The 12,163-nt window shown below is 46.4% G+C and overlaps 1 pseudogene; it reads left to right on the top strand.

Moving 5' to 3' along the window:
- The first annotated feature begins 414 nt into the window (after window positions 1-414).
- Window positions 415-620, top strand: LOC142261468 (U2 spliceosomal RNA; annotated as a pseudogene).
- Window positions 621-12,163: the final 11,543 nt, after the last annotated feature.

Genomic DNA, 12,163 nt, shown 5'->3' with positions numbered 1-12,163 from the left:
TGGAAAGACTGCAAGGGGGAGGGGAGGTGCTTGTGCCCAAAAGGAGGAGTTATTCAGATTCATTGCAGTGGGCGGCGGCTGCAAAAAGTACCATTCTCCTTGTTTTTGCTCTGCAAAACAGCCTTTTCAAGGGTTTGGCTTGGGTGACAAAATGTCTTCTGTAGGCGTGGGTTTGTCTCCCTCTCCCTAAGATGTGTCCGGTATAGGCCAGGGTGCCACTCAAGGCCGTAACCAATTCGGGTTATAGCTTCTCGGCCTTTTGGCTAAGATCAAGTGTAGTTTCGGAGGACGCTACCTTGGTCGGTACTGGAAGGTGCCTGGGATTGCACGTCTGCCGGCCTTGAGGGAGTGTGTGCGCCTTCTGGTGACACATAGCCCTCTTGTGCCTGGACGGTTCCCAGGCAACGGGAGGCGATCACCTTTGTTATTTTGAAGTCCTACTGATAAACAGAAAAAAAAAAAATTAAATCTGTTCTTATCAGTTTAATATCTGATACGTCCCCTCTCTAGGGACCATATATTAAATGGATTTTTAGAACAAGGAGATGGAAAAAATCTTGCTCTGTCCACTCCACGCATTGACCTGGTATTGCAGTACCTCCAGGACCGGTGCACCCCTTCTTAACCGAGTTTCCAAAAGCAGAACTCAATTCACCTGATTCAAATGAGCCTCATTAGTGAATTGAAAGAAAGCAAAAACTTTATATGCACCTCAATTTGGCCAATTCACTTTTCACACTTTCACCCTTTTTTTTTATCTTTCACACCTTTTACTTGCTTTATTGATGCAAAAGCTGTGCCAAATAGCAAACTCATCTCCACTCAACTTGACCAACTCTGCTATGTCCCGTGCAGTATCTTATTCTCAGTCTTATCTAGATCATTTGCAATTGAATAGAATAGATCCCTTTTGGACACATTGGATTCAGCTGCTGCAGTGACTGCAGGTGTTAGAAGATGCAGACTTGGCATCAGGTGCTGTCTATCAGATTCCACTCCAATTAAAGCTTCCATTGTTTTTCGGTGTTTTCTTTGAGCAATGATGATGTCTTTAGTGATCTGTTGGCTCCCTCTCCTGGAGGAAGAGTTTGCTTGCTCTTGGACTTTCAAAAAGAGAGGTCATGATAGACATTTAGCTTCTGAGCCCAATTGGGGACAGTCATGGGTGATGAATGTTTTGCAACCTGCTGCGAAGCCTGATACCGCAATATAAGGAACGTCAAATACTAAGAATGGGCGGCCTATGAAAGAATTAGTACTTTCATTAAGCATACTTAAACGGCTAATTGGGAATAGACAAACTGTAAAAAGCCCTCTGAGAAAGCCCCTCTCTATCCTTTGTCAGTAAGCTTTTCTGTAGTCTGCCTGTTGATGTATTTTCCGTTTGAACAGTGCACAACATGAAGTGACGGAACACTGGCTTGTCACAATGTCCCCCGCTGACATCACAATAGCGCTGCTGCCTAGAAAGCCAGCTGCGCAGCAGAAGTTGCTCTTTGGGTGGGATGGTGGGCTAATGTATCTATTCCTGCTTGGTGAGAGTTTGACATGATCTAGAGCAACGAGTTCCAGCGGCTAGCGGTTGATTATTGGCTGTAATGGGGCTTTCTGGCTGGTGCTAGCCTTTCTTCTTAGCACACAGGAACCACAATCCCTACACCATGCTTCGATGGATTCTCTCATCCCAGCCCAGTAAAACTACATATTTCACACAGTTATAGGCAGCCCATGGGCATTCACCTGGATTAAAACCCATAACAGCTCATAGACCAAACAATCAATCTACCACTGGACCAAAGACAGGAAGCTAAATCCACTGCCTGCGGTAACTAACTTAATCCTATAGGCTACTCACACAACAAACCCAAGAGAAAGGAAAAAAACATGGCTTCGATTATCCATCCAATGAAAACGCATAACCATTGTGAGCCATTGGACAATGCAATTGCACACATGGTGACATGGTGCACGGCCCAATGAATCAAGTCTGTACTTCATATTCACGGTTTAAGCCCTTGGGTTTTAATGTGTCCAGAGTACATATCCAGAAAGATTCCCTTTTTTTGTGCTAAGCACAAGTCAACAATACATTGTAAGCAGATTCTATTACCAGTCCCACACCATTTTGTGACGCATAATCACACAGTGGCCCAATTAAGATTCCAAGTCATCGAACATGTCCCAGCCATACGCAGAGGAGGCAATAGAATTAGGAAGCTCAAAGAAAGGGAATCTTTCTGGATATATACTCTGGGCACGTTGGAACCCAAGGGCTTAAACCATGAATATGAAGAACCGACTTGATTCATTGGGCCGTGCACATTTTTTCTAACGCCCGGTTCTTTTTCGTGTTCACACTATATATGGTTCCACTATGTATGGAGTTCCATTCTTCCTTGTTTTTTATTTGTCATGTTTGTCATGTCTGATCAACTGGTTACATTATGTCTGATTACCTTGTCTAACAGTTTTTTCTCCCCTTTCTTTACCTTCCATGTTCCCATAGTCACGTGAAATATCCCTGTTGCACTTGATTACGGCTCACTATTCACTATAGGATGTCTTATATCTAACATCACACTCTCACCCATCAGCACTCTATAGGTTTGTATAAGGTATGCGCTTACACATCCGGTCCTCCATAGGTATTTCCACTTATGTAACACTATCCCTATGATCACTCATAACTCATACCCTTGTAGTCAATTACAGCCTCCTCTCTCCCCCCCTCCCCTTCTCCCTTTCCATCTATAATTTTGCCATATATACTAGCAAACACTCAGTGTACCTAGTGGCATCCTATTCGTGGCTATTGGACCTTGCTATAGTCCCACTAGTGCCAAGACATTTGCAGAGCGCATCTGCCTGCGTTGCACACTCCAACTAATTATAAGTAAGCCATTATACTAGCAAACACTCAGTGTACCTAGTGGCATCCTATTCGTGGCTATTGGACCTTGCTATAGTCCCACTAGTGCAAAGACATTTGCAGAGCACGTCTGCCTGCATTGCACACTCCAACTTTTTTAAACTAAGCAATTTTACTAGCAAACACTCAGTGTACCTAGTGGCATCCTATACGTGGCTATTGGACTTTGCTATAGTCCCACTAGTGCCAAGACATTTGCAGAGCGCATCTGCCTGCGTTGCACACTCCAACTAATTTTAACTTAGCCATTATACTAGCAAACACTCAGTGTACCTAGTGGCATCCTATACGTGGCTATTGGACTTTGCTATAGTCCCACTAGTGCCAAGACATTTGCAGAGCGCATCTGCCTGCGTTGCACACTCCAACTAATTATAAGTAAGCCATTATACTAGCAAACACTCAGTGTACCTAGTGGCATCCTATACGTGGCTATTGGACCTTGCTATAGTCCCACTAGTGCCAAGACATTTGCAGAGCGCATCTGCCTGCGTTGCACACTCCAACTAATTATAAGTAAGCCATTATACTAGCAAACACTCAGTGTACCTAGTGGCATCCTATACGTGGCTATTGGACTTTGCTATAGTCCCACTAGTGCCAAGACATTTGCAGAGCGCATCTGCCTGCGTTGCACACTCCAACTAATTATAAGTAAGCCATTATACTAGCAAACACTCAGTGTACCTAGTGGCATCCTATACGTGGCTATTGGACCTTGCTATAGTCCCACTAGTGCCAAGACATTTGCAGAGCGCATCTGCCTGCGTTGCACACTCCAACTAATTATAAGTAAGCCATTATACTAGCAAATACTCAGTGTACCTAGTGGCATCCTATCTGTGGCTATTGGACTTTGCTATAGTCCCACTAGTGCCAAGACATTTGCAGAGCGCATCTGCCTGCGTTGCACACTCCAACTAATTATAAGTAAGCCATTATACTAGCAAACACTCAGTGTACCTAGTGGCATCCTATACGTGGCTATTGGACTTTGCTATAGTCCCACTAGTGCCAAGACATTTGCAGAGCGCATCTGCCTGCGTTGCACACTCCAACTAATTATAAGTAAGCCATTATACTAGCAAACACTCAGTGTACCTAGTGGCATCCTATACGTGGCTATTGGACTTTGCTATAGTCCCACTAGTGCCAAGACATTTGCAGAGCGCATCTGCCTGCGTTGCACACTCCAACTAATTTTAACTTAGCCATTATACTAGCAAACACTCAGTGTACCTAGTGGCATCCTATACGTGGCTATTGGACTTTGCTATAGTCCCACTAGTGCCAAGACATTTGCAGAGCGCATCTGCCTGCGTTGCACACTCCAACTAATTATAAGTAAGCCATTATACTAGCAAACACTCAGTGTACCTAGTGGCATCCTATACGTGGCTATTGGACTTTGCTATAGTCCCACTAGTGCCAAGACATTTGCAGAGCGCATCTGCCTGCGTTGCACACTCCAACTAATTTTAACTTAGCCATTATACTAGCAAACACTCAGTGTACCTAGTGGCATCCTATACGTGGCTATTGGACTTTGCTATAGTCCCACTAGTGCCAAGACATTTGCAGAGCGCATCTGCCTGCGTTGCACACTCCAACTCATTATAACTAAGTTGCATTGTCAGGGATATTTATTCTTTATTATTCTGCTGTTAATAAAGCTAGACCACCACTGCAATCTTCACCACCTCTCAATTTTTACTACCACATTTTCAGTCCACAATCTTGTCGCAATCAACATGAGTGGCAAAATGACAGATGCTGGTGGAAAGGGGAAGAGGCGTGGTGGAAAAGGCAAAAAAGGTTTTGTCTGTGGGGAAAGTGGCAAAGCTCCATTATCATCTGCTGAAGATAGACCATCTACCAGCAAAAGTAAGATGTCTACTACTTACCGTGGACAATCCGATGTGCTCCCTTTTTTACGGACACGAACAACAGGAAGAAAGGTAGATGATGGGCAAAAAAGGAAAATGCTTGAATGGATCTCAAGTGGTCCAACAAGTGCCCTCTCAGCCACTTCAAGTACCGCATCCAAAAAACACCAGTCCTCTGAGTTGTCATCCCAATCACACTTGATTTCTCCCAGCTCTGAAGTCTCCATCAGCCCTGCACAGTATGGTGGAACTGAGATGGCTGAGTCTGCAGAGCTGTTCAGTCACACTATAGCCTGGGAATCAGAGGTCTGCTCCCAAGCTACAGTGAGTACAGAACAGGAAATGGTCTGCAGTGATGCCCAGAACCTTTGTGACTCTGATTCAGGCCGTGAGGACCAAGTTTCTGAGCATAATGTTGACCCTTTGTCACAAACTGTAACACCTGTGGTTATAGACAATGAGGAACATACTGATGAAGATGAGACGCAGATACCCGATTGGGATGACAACTTAAATATTCGGTCAGGGCAAGAAGAGGCTCGGTCTGAGGGGGAGGGGAGTGCAAACACAACAATTGATGATGAAGTTCTAGATCCCACCTACTGTCAACCCCCAGTCAGGCACTCGAGGAGGTCAACAGAGGCGGTGGAGGAGGATGCAACCGACGACGAAGTTACCTTGCGCCTTCCTGGACAGAGTCGGAGCACTGGTAGCACGTCTACAACTGCATCCTCAGCCACCACTCTGCCTATGAGCATTATTCGGGGTGGATCAACAGGTCGCATGGCCTCTAAGCCTTGCCTAGCCTGGTCCTTTTTTGACATAGAAAAAGATCGCCCAAATCATGTGATATGTAAAATTTGTCATGATTCTCTTAGTAGAGGTCAAAACCTCAGCAGTTTGACAACTTCTTCCATGAATCGTCACATGAATAAATATCATAGGTCCCGGTGGGAAGCTCACTGTGCTGCAATGCTGCAAGAGCGAACCATCCACCGCCCGCCCCTTCCAGTGCATCCGCGCGCTCTTCATCTTCTAGGACTGTGGGGACAGCTGTCACACCTGTTTTTCCACGCCAAACTTCCACCACTGTAACCGCAACAGGCAGTTTGCTTGTAAGGTCGTCAGTTGGTTTGGAAGGGGAAACAAGTGAGTGTGTACAGCTCTCTCAGACATCGATAGCACCAACGTTGGATGAAGGCAACATCATGTCTCCGCCTGCACTTTCCTCACAAACCTGCATTTTTCCAGGGACACCCTACTCAACACCGTCTACACACAGCAGCCAGATCTCTGTCCCTCAGATGTGGTCAAATAAAAGGCCACTTCCTCCGACCCATGACAAAGCTAAGAGGTTGACTCTATCCCTCTGTAAGCTGTTGGCTACCGAAATGCTGCCTTTCCGCCTAGTGGACACACAGGATTTTAGAGACCTTATGTCTGTCGCTGTGCCCCAGTACCAGATGCCTAGTCGCCACTACTTCTCTAAGAAAGGTGTGCCCGTGCTACACCAGCATGTCGCACACAACATCACCGCTTCCTTGAGAAACTCTGTGTGTGAACGGGTGCATTTCACCACCGATACTTGGACCAGTAAGCATGGACAGGGACGTTACATGTCGCTGACTGGGCACTGGGTAACTATGGTGATAGATGGTGAAGGGTCTGCTGCACAAGTCTTGCCGTCCCCACGACTTGTGTGTCAATCCTCTGTCTGTCCAAGTTCCGCCACAGCTTCTGCATCCTCCACCTCATCTGGGTCCTCCACCTCCGCCCCAAGCCTGCCTGGTCAGGCCACCAGCGTTCTCACTGCGCAGAAGGAATCACGCACGCCTCATTACTATGCTGGCAGCAGAGCGTAACGGCATCAGGCGGTCTTTAGCTTGACATGTCTTGGGAATAAGAGTCACACAGCTGAGGAGTTGTGGTCAGCTCTGCGGTCCGAGTTTAATAAATGGTTGTCTCCACTCAACCTGCAGCCTGGTAAGGCCGTGTGCAACAATGCTGCAAACCTGGGTGCGGCACTTCGCCTGGGCATTGTGACACACGTACCTTGTATGGCTCACGTGTTGAACCTTGTCGTCCAGCAATTTTTAACACACTATCCCGGCCTAGATGGCCTTCTGAACAGGGCACGAAAACTGTCAGCTCACTTCCGCCGTTCAAGCGCCGCAGCAGAGCGACTTGCATCGCTCCAGAAGTCTTTCGGCCTGCCGGTTCATCGCCTGAAATGCGATGTGGCGACACGCTGGAATTCAACTCTCCACATGTTACAGCGACTGTGGCAGCACCGCAGAGCCCTGGTGCAATACGTCATGACGTATAGCCTGGGCCAACGAGATGCAGAGGTGGGGCAGATCACCCTGATGGAGTGGTCTCAGATCAAGGACCTATGCACCCTTCTGCACAGTTTCGACATGGCGACGAATATGTTTAGCTCTGACAATGCCATTATCAGCATGACGATTCCAGTCATTTACATGCTGGAGCACACGCTAAACACTATTCGGAGTCAGGGGGTGGGACAACATGAAGGGGAGGAACTACAGGAGGATTCATATGCGCAAGGGACAACAACATCACCAAGGTCCAGACGTTCATCATCACCAACGCAGCAGGCATGGGACCATGGGGAACAGGGATCGACAAGGGCGCATAGTAGCAGGCGAAATGTTGAGCAAGGTGCAGGAGAACATGAAGAAATGGAGGACGAACTGTCCATGGACATGGAAGACTCAGCGGATGAGGGAGACCTTGGTCAAATTTCAGTTGAAAGAGGTTGGGGGGAGATGTCAGAGGAAGAAAGAACGGGTAGCACCTCTATGCCACAAACACAGCGTGGACTTGGTCCGCATGGCTGCGCAAGACACATGATTGCCTTTTTGTTGCACTACCTCCAACATGACAGTCGTATTGTCAAAATTAGAAGTGATGATGACTACTGGATTGCCACACTATTAGATCCCCGGTACAAGTCCAAATTTTGTGACATAATTCCAGCCATAGAAAGGGACGCACGTATGCAGGAGTATCAGCAGAAGCTGTTACTCGATCTTAGCTCGGCTTTTCCACCAAACAACCGTGCAGGTGCAGGGAGGGAATCTCCCAGTTGTAACTTGACAAACATGGGACGGTCTCGTCATCTTCAACAGTCTACCCGTACCAGTAGGACCGTATCTGGTGCCGGTAACAGCAATTTTATGGAATCTTTTCATAATTTTTTTAGACCCTCTTTTGCAAGGCCACCAGAGACAACAAGTCTGACACATACTCAACGGCTGGAGAGGATGATACAGGAGTATCTCCAAATGAACATCGATGCCATGACTGTGCAACTGGAGCCTTGCTCCTTTTGGGCTTCAAACCTAGAAAAATGGCCAGAGCTCTCCAGTTACGCCTTGGAGATTTTGTCGTGTCCAGCTGCCAGCGTTGTCTCTGAACGTGTATTCAGTGCTGCTGCACTTTCCCCACAGACAAAACCTTTTTTGCCTTTTCCACCACGCCTCTTCCCCTTTCCACCAGCATCTGTCATTTTGCCACTCATGTTGATTGCGACAAGATTGTGGACTGAAAATGTGGTAGTAAAAATTGAGAGGTGGTGAAGATTGCAGTGGTGGTCTAGCTTTATTAACAGCAGAATAATAAAGAATAAATATCCCTGACAATGCAACTTAGTTATAATGAGTTGGAGTGTGCAACGCAGGCAGATGCGCTCTGCAAATGTCTTGGCACTAGTGGGACTATAGCAAAGTCCAATAGCCACGTATAGGATGCCACTAGGTACACTGAGTGTTTGCTAGTATAATGGCTAAGTTAAAATTAGTTGGAGTGTGCAACGCAGGCAGATGCGCTCTGCAAATGTCTTGGCACTAGTGGGACTATAGCAAAGTCCAATAGCCACGTATAGGATGCCACTAGGTACACTGAGTGTTTGCTAGTATAATGGCTTACTTATAATTAGTTGGAGTGTGCAACGCAGGCAGATGCGCTCTGCAAATGTCTTGGCACTAGTGGGACTATAGCAAAGTCCAATAGCCACGTATAGGATGCCACTAGGTACACTGAGTGTTTGCTAGTATAATGGCTAAGTTAAAATTAGTTGGAGTGTGCAACGCAGGCAGATGCGCTCTGCAAATGTCTTGGCACTAGTGGGACTATAGCAAAGTCCAATAGCCACGTATAGGATGCCACTAGGTACACTGAGTGTTTGCTAGTATAATGGCTTACTTATAATTAGTTGGAGTGTGCAACGCAGGCAGATGCGCTCTGCAAATGTCTTGGCACTAGTGGGACTATAGCAAAGTCCAATAGCCACGTATAGGATGCCACTAGGTACACTGAGTGTTTGCTAGTATAATGGCTTACTTATAATTAGTTGGAGTGTGCAACGCAGGCAGATGCGCTCTGCAAATGTCTTGGCACTAGTGGGACTATAGCAAAGTCCAATAGCCACAGATAGGATGCCACTAGGTACACTGAGTGTTTGCTAGTATAATGGCTTACTTATAATTAGTTGGAGTGTGCAACGCAGGCAGATGCGCTCTGCAAATGTCTTGGCACTAGTGGGACTATAGCAAGGTCCAATAGCCACGTATAGGATGCCACTAGGTACACTGAGTGTTTGCTAGTATAATGGCTTACTTATAATTAGTTGGAGTGTGCAACGCAGGCAGATGCGCTCTGCAAATGTCTTGGCACTAGTGGGACTATAGCAAAGTCCAATAGCCACGTATAGGATGCCACTAGGTACACTGAGTGTTTGCTAGTATAATGGCTTACTTATAATTAGTTGGAGTGTGCAACGCAGGCAGATGCGCTCTGCAAATGTCTTGGCACTAGTGGGACTATAGCAAGGTCCAATAGCCACGTATAGGATGCCACTAGGTACACTGAGTGTTTGCTAGTATAATGGCTTACTTATAATTAGTTGGAGTGTGCAACGCAGGCAGATGCGCTCTGCAAATGTCTTGGCACTAGTGGGACTATAGCAAAGTCCAATAGCCACGTATAGGATGCCACTAGGTACACTGAGTGTTTGCTAGTATAATTGCTTAGTTTAAAAAAGTTGGAGTGTGCAATGCAGGCAGACGTGCTCTGCAAATGTCTTTTTACTAGTGGGACTATAGCAAAGTCCAAAAGCCACGTATAGGATGCCACTAGGTACACTGAGTGTTTGCTAGTATAATGGCTTACTTATAATTAGTTGGAGTGTGCAACGCAGGCAGATGCGCTCTGCAAATGTCTTGGCACTAGTGGGACTATAGCAAGGTCCAATAGCCACGTATAGGATGCCACTAGGTACACTGAGTGTTTGCTAGTATAATGGCTTACTTATAATTAGTTGGAGTGTGCAACGCAGGCAGATGCGCTCTGCAAATGTCTTGGCACTAGTGGGACTATAGCAAAGTCCAATAGCTACAGATAGGATGCCACTAGGTACATTGAGTGTTTGCTAGTATAATGGACCTGACATTACCTCTCTACTAACCAGAATCCCACAATGTCTGTCTGCTATTTCATCCTTCTTCTCTGTGCGATTCCTAAAACTTAACATGGACAAAACAGAATTCATTGTCTTTCCTCCTCCTCACTCATCTCCTCCAACAAGCCTTTCCATCAAACTCGATGGTTGCTTACTCTCCCCAGTCTCACAAGCTCGTTGCCTTGGAGTGACCCTCGACTCTGCTCTATCCTTCAAGCCACACATCCAAGCCCTCTTCACCTCATGCCGATTACAACTCAAAAACATCTCCCGGATCCGTGCTTTCCTTAACCAAGAATCAGCAAAAACATTAGTGCATGCCCTCATCATCTCCCGCCTCGACTACTGCAACCTCCTGCTCTCTGGCCTCCCTTCCAACACTCTTGCACCCCTCCAATCTATCCTAAACTCTGCGGCCCGCTTAATCCACCTCTCCCCTCGCTACTCCCCAGCCTCGCCACTCTGCCAATCCCTTCACTGGCTTCCCATCACCCAACGACTCCAGTTCAAAACACTAACTATGACATACAAAGCCATGCACAACCTGTCTCCTCCCTACATCTGTGACCTAGTCTCCCGGTACCTACCTGCACGCAACCTCAGATCCTCACAAGATCTCCTTCTCTGCTCCTCCCTTATCTCCTCTTCCCACAATCGCGTACAAGATTTCTCCCGTGCATCCCCCATACTTTGGAATGCTCTACCTCAGCACATCAGACTCTCCCCTACCGTGGAAAGCTTCAAGAGGAACCTCAAGACCCACCTCTTCCAACAAGCCTATAACCTACAACAGCCCTCAGTCCAGTAGACCACTGCGCAACCAGCTCTGTCCTCACCTATTGTACCATCACCCATTCCCTGTAGACTGTAAGCCCTCGCGGGCAGGGTCCTCTCTCCTCCTGTACCAGTCTGTTATGTACTGTTAATGATTGTTGTACGTATACCCTTTCACTTGTAAAGCGCCATGGAATAAATGGCGCTATAATAATAAATAATAATAATAATAATAATAATGGCTTACTTATAATTAGTTGGAGTGTGCAACGCAGGCAGATGCGCTCTGCAAATGTCTTGGCACTAGTGGGACTATAGCAAGGTCCAATAGCCACGTATAGGATGCCACTAGGTACACTGAGTGTTTGCTAGTATAATGGCTTACTTATAATTAGTTGGAGTGTGCAACGCAGGCAGATGCGCTCTGCAAATGTCTTGGCACTAGTGGGACTATAGCAAGGTCCAATAGCCACGTATAGGATGCCACTAGGTACACTGAGTGTTTGCTAGTATAATGGCTTACTTATAATTAGTTGGAGTGTGCAACGCAGGCAGATGCGCTCTGCAAATGTCTTGGCACTAGTGGGACTATAGCAAAGTCCAATAGCCACAGATAGGATGCCACTAGGTACACTGAGTGTTTGCTAGTATAATGGCTTACTTATAATTAGTTGGAGTGTGCAACGCAGGCAGATGCGCTCTGCAAATGTCTTGGCACTAGTGGGACTATAGCAAAGTCCAATAGCCACGTATAGGATGCCACTAGGTACACTGAGTGTTTGCTAGTAAAATTGCTTAGTTTAAAAAAGTTGGAGTGTGCAATGCAGGCAGACGTGCTCTGCAAATGTCTTTGCACTAGTGGGACTATAGCAAAGTCCAATAGCCACGTATAGGATGCCACTAGGTACACTGAGTGTTTGCTAGTATAATGGCTAAGTTAAAATTAGTTGGAGTGTGCAACGCAGGCAGATGCGCTCTGCAAATGTCTTGGCACTAGTGGGACTATAGCAAAGTCCAATAGCCACGTATAGGATGCCACTAGGTACACTGAGTGTTTGCTAGTATAATGGCTTACTTATAATTAGTTGGAGT

This window comes from Anomaloglossus baeobatrachus, unplaced genomic scaffold (assembly GCF_048569485.1).
Source record: "Anomaloglossus baeobatrachus isolate aAnoBae1 unplaced genomic scaffold, aAnoBae1.hap1 Scaffold_225, whole genome shotgun sequence".
NCBI classification, from domain to species: domain Eukaryota; kingdom Metazoa; phylum Chordata; class Amphibia; order Anura; family Aromobatidae; genus Anomaloglossus; species Anomaloglossus baeobatrachus.
This window is presented reverse-complemented; position numbering and strand designations above follow the sequence as displayed.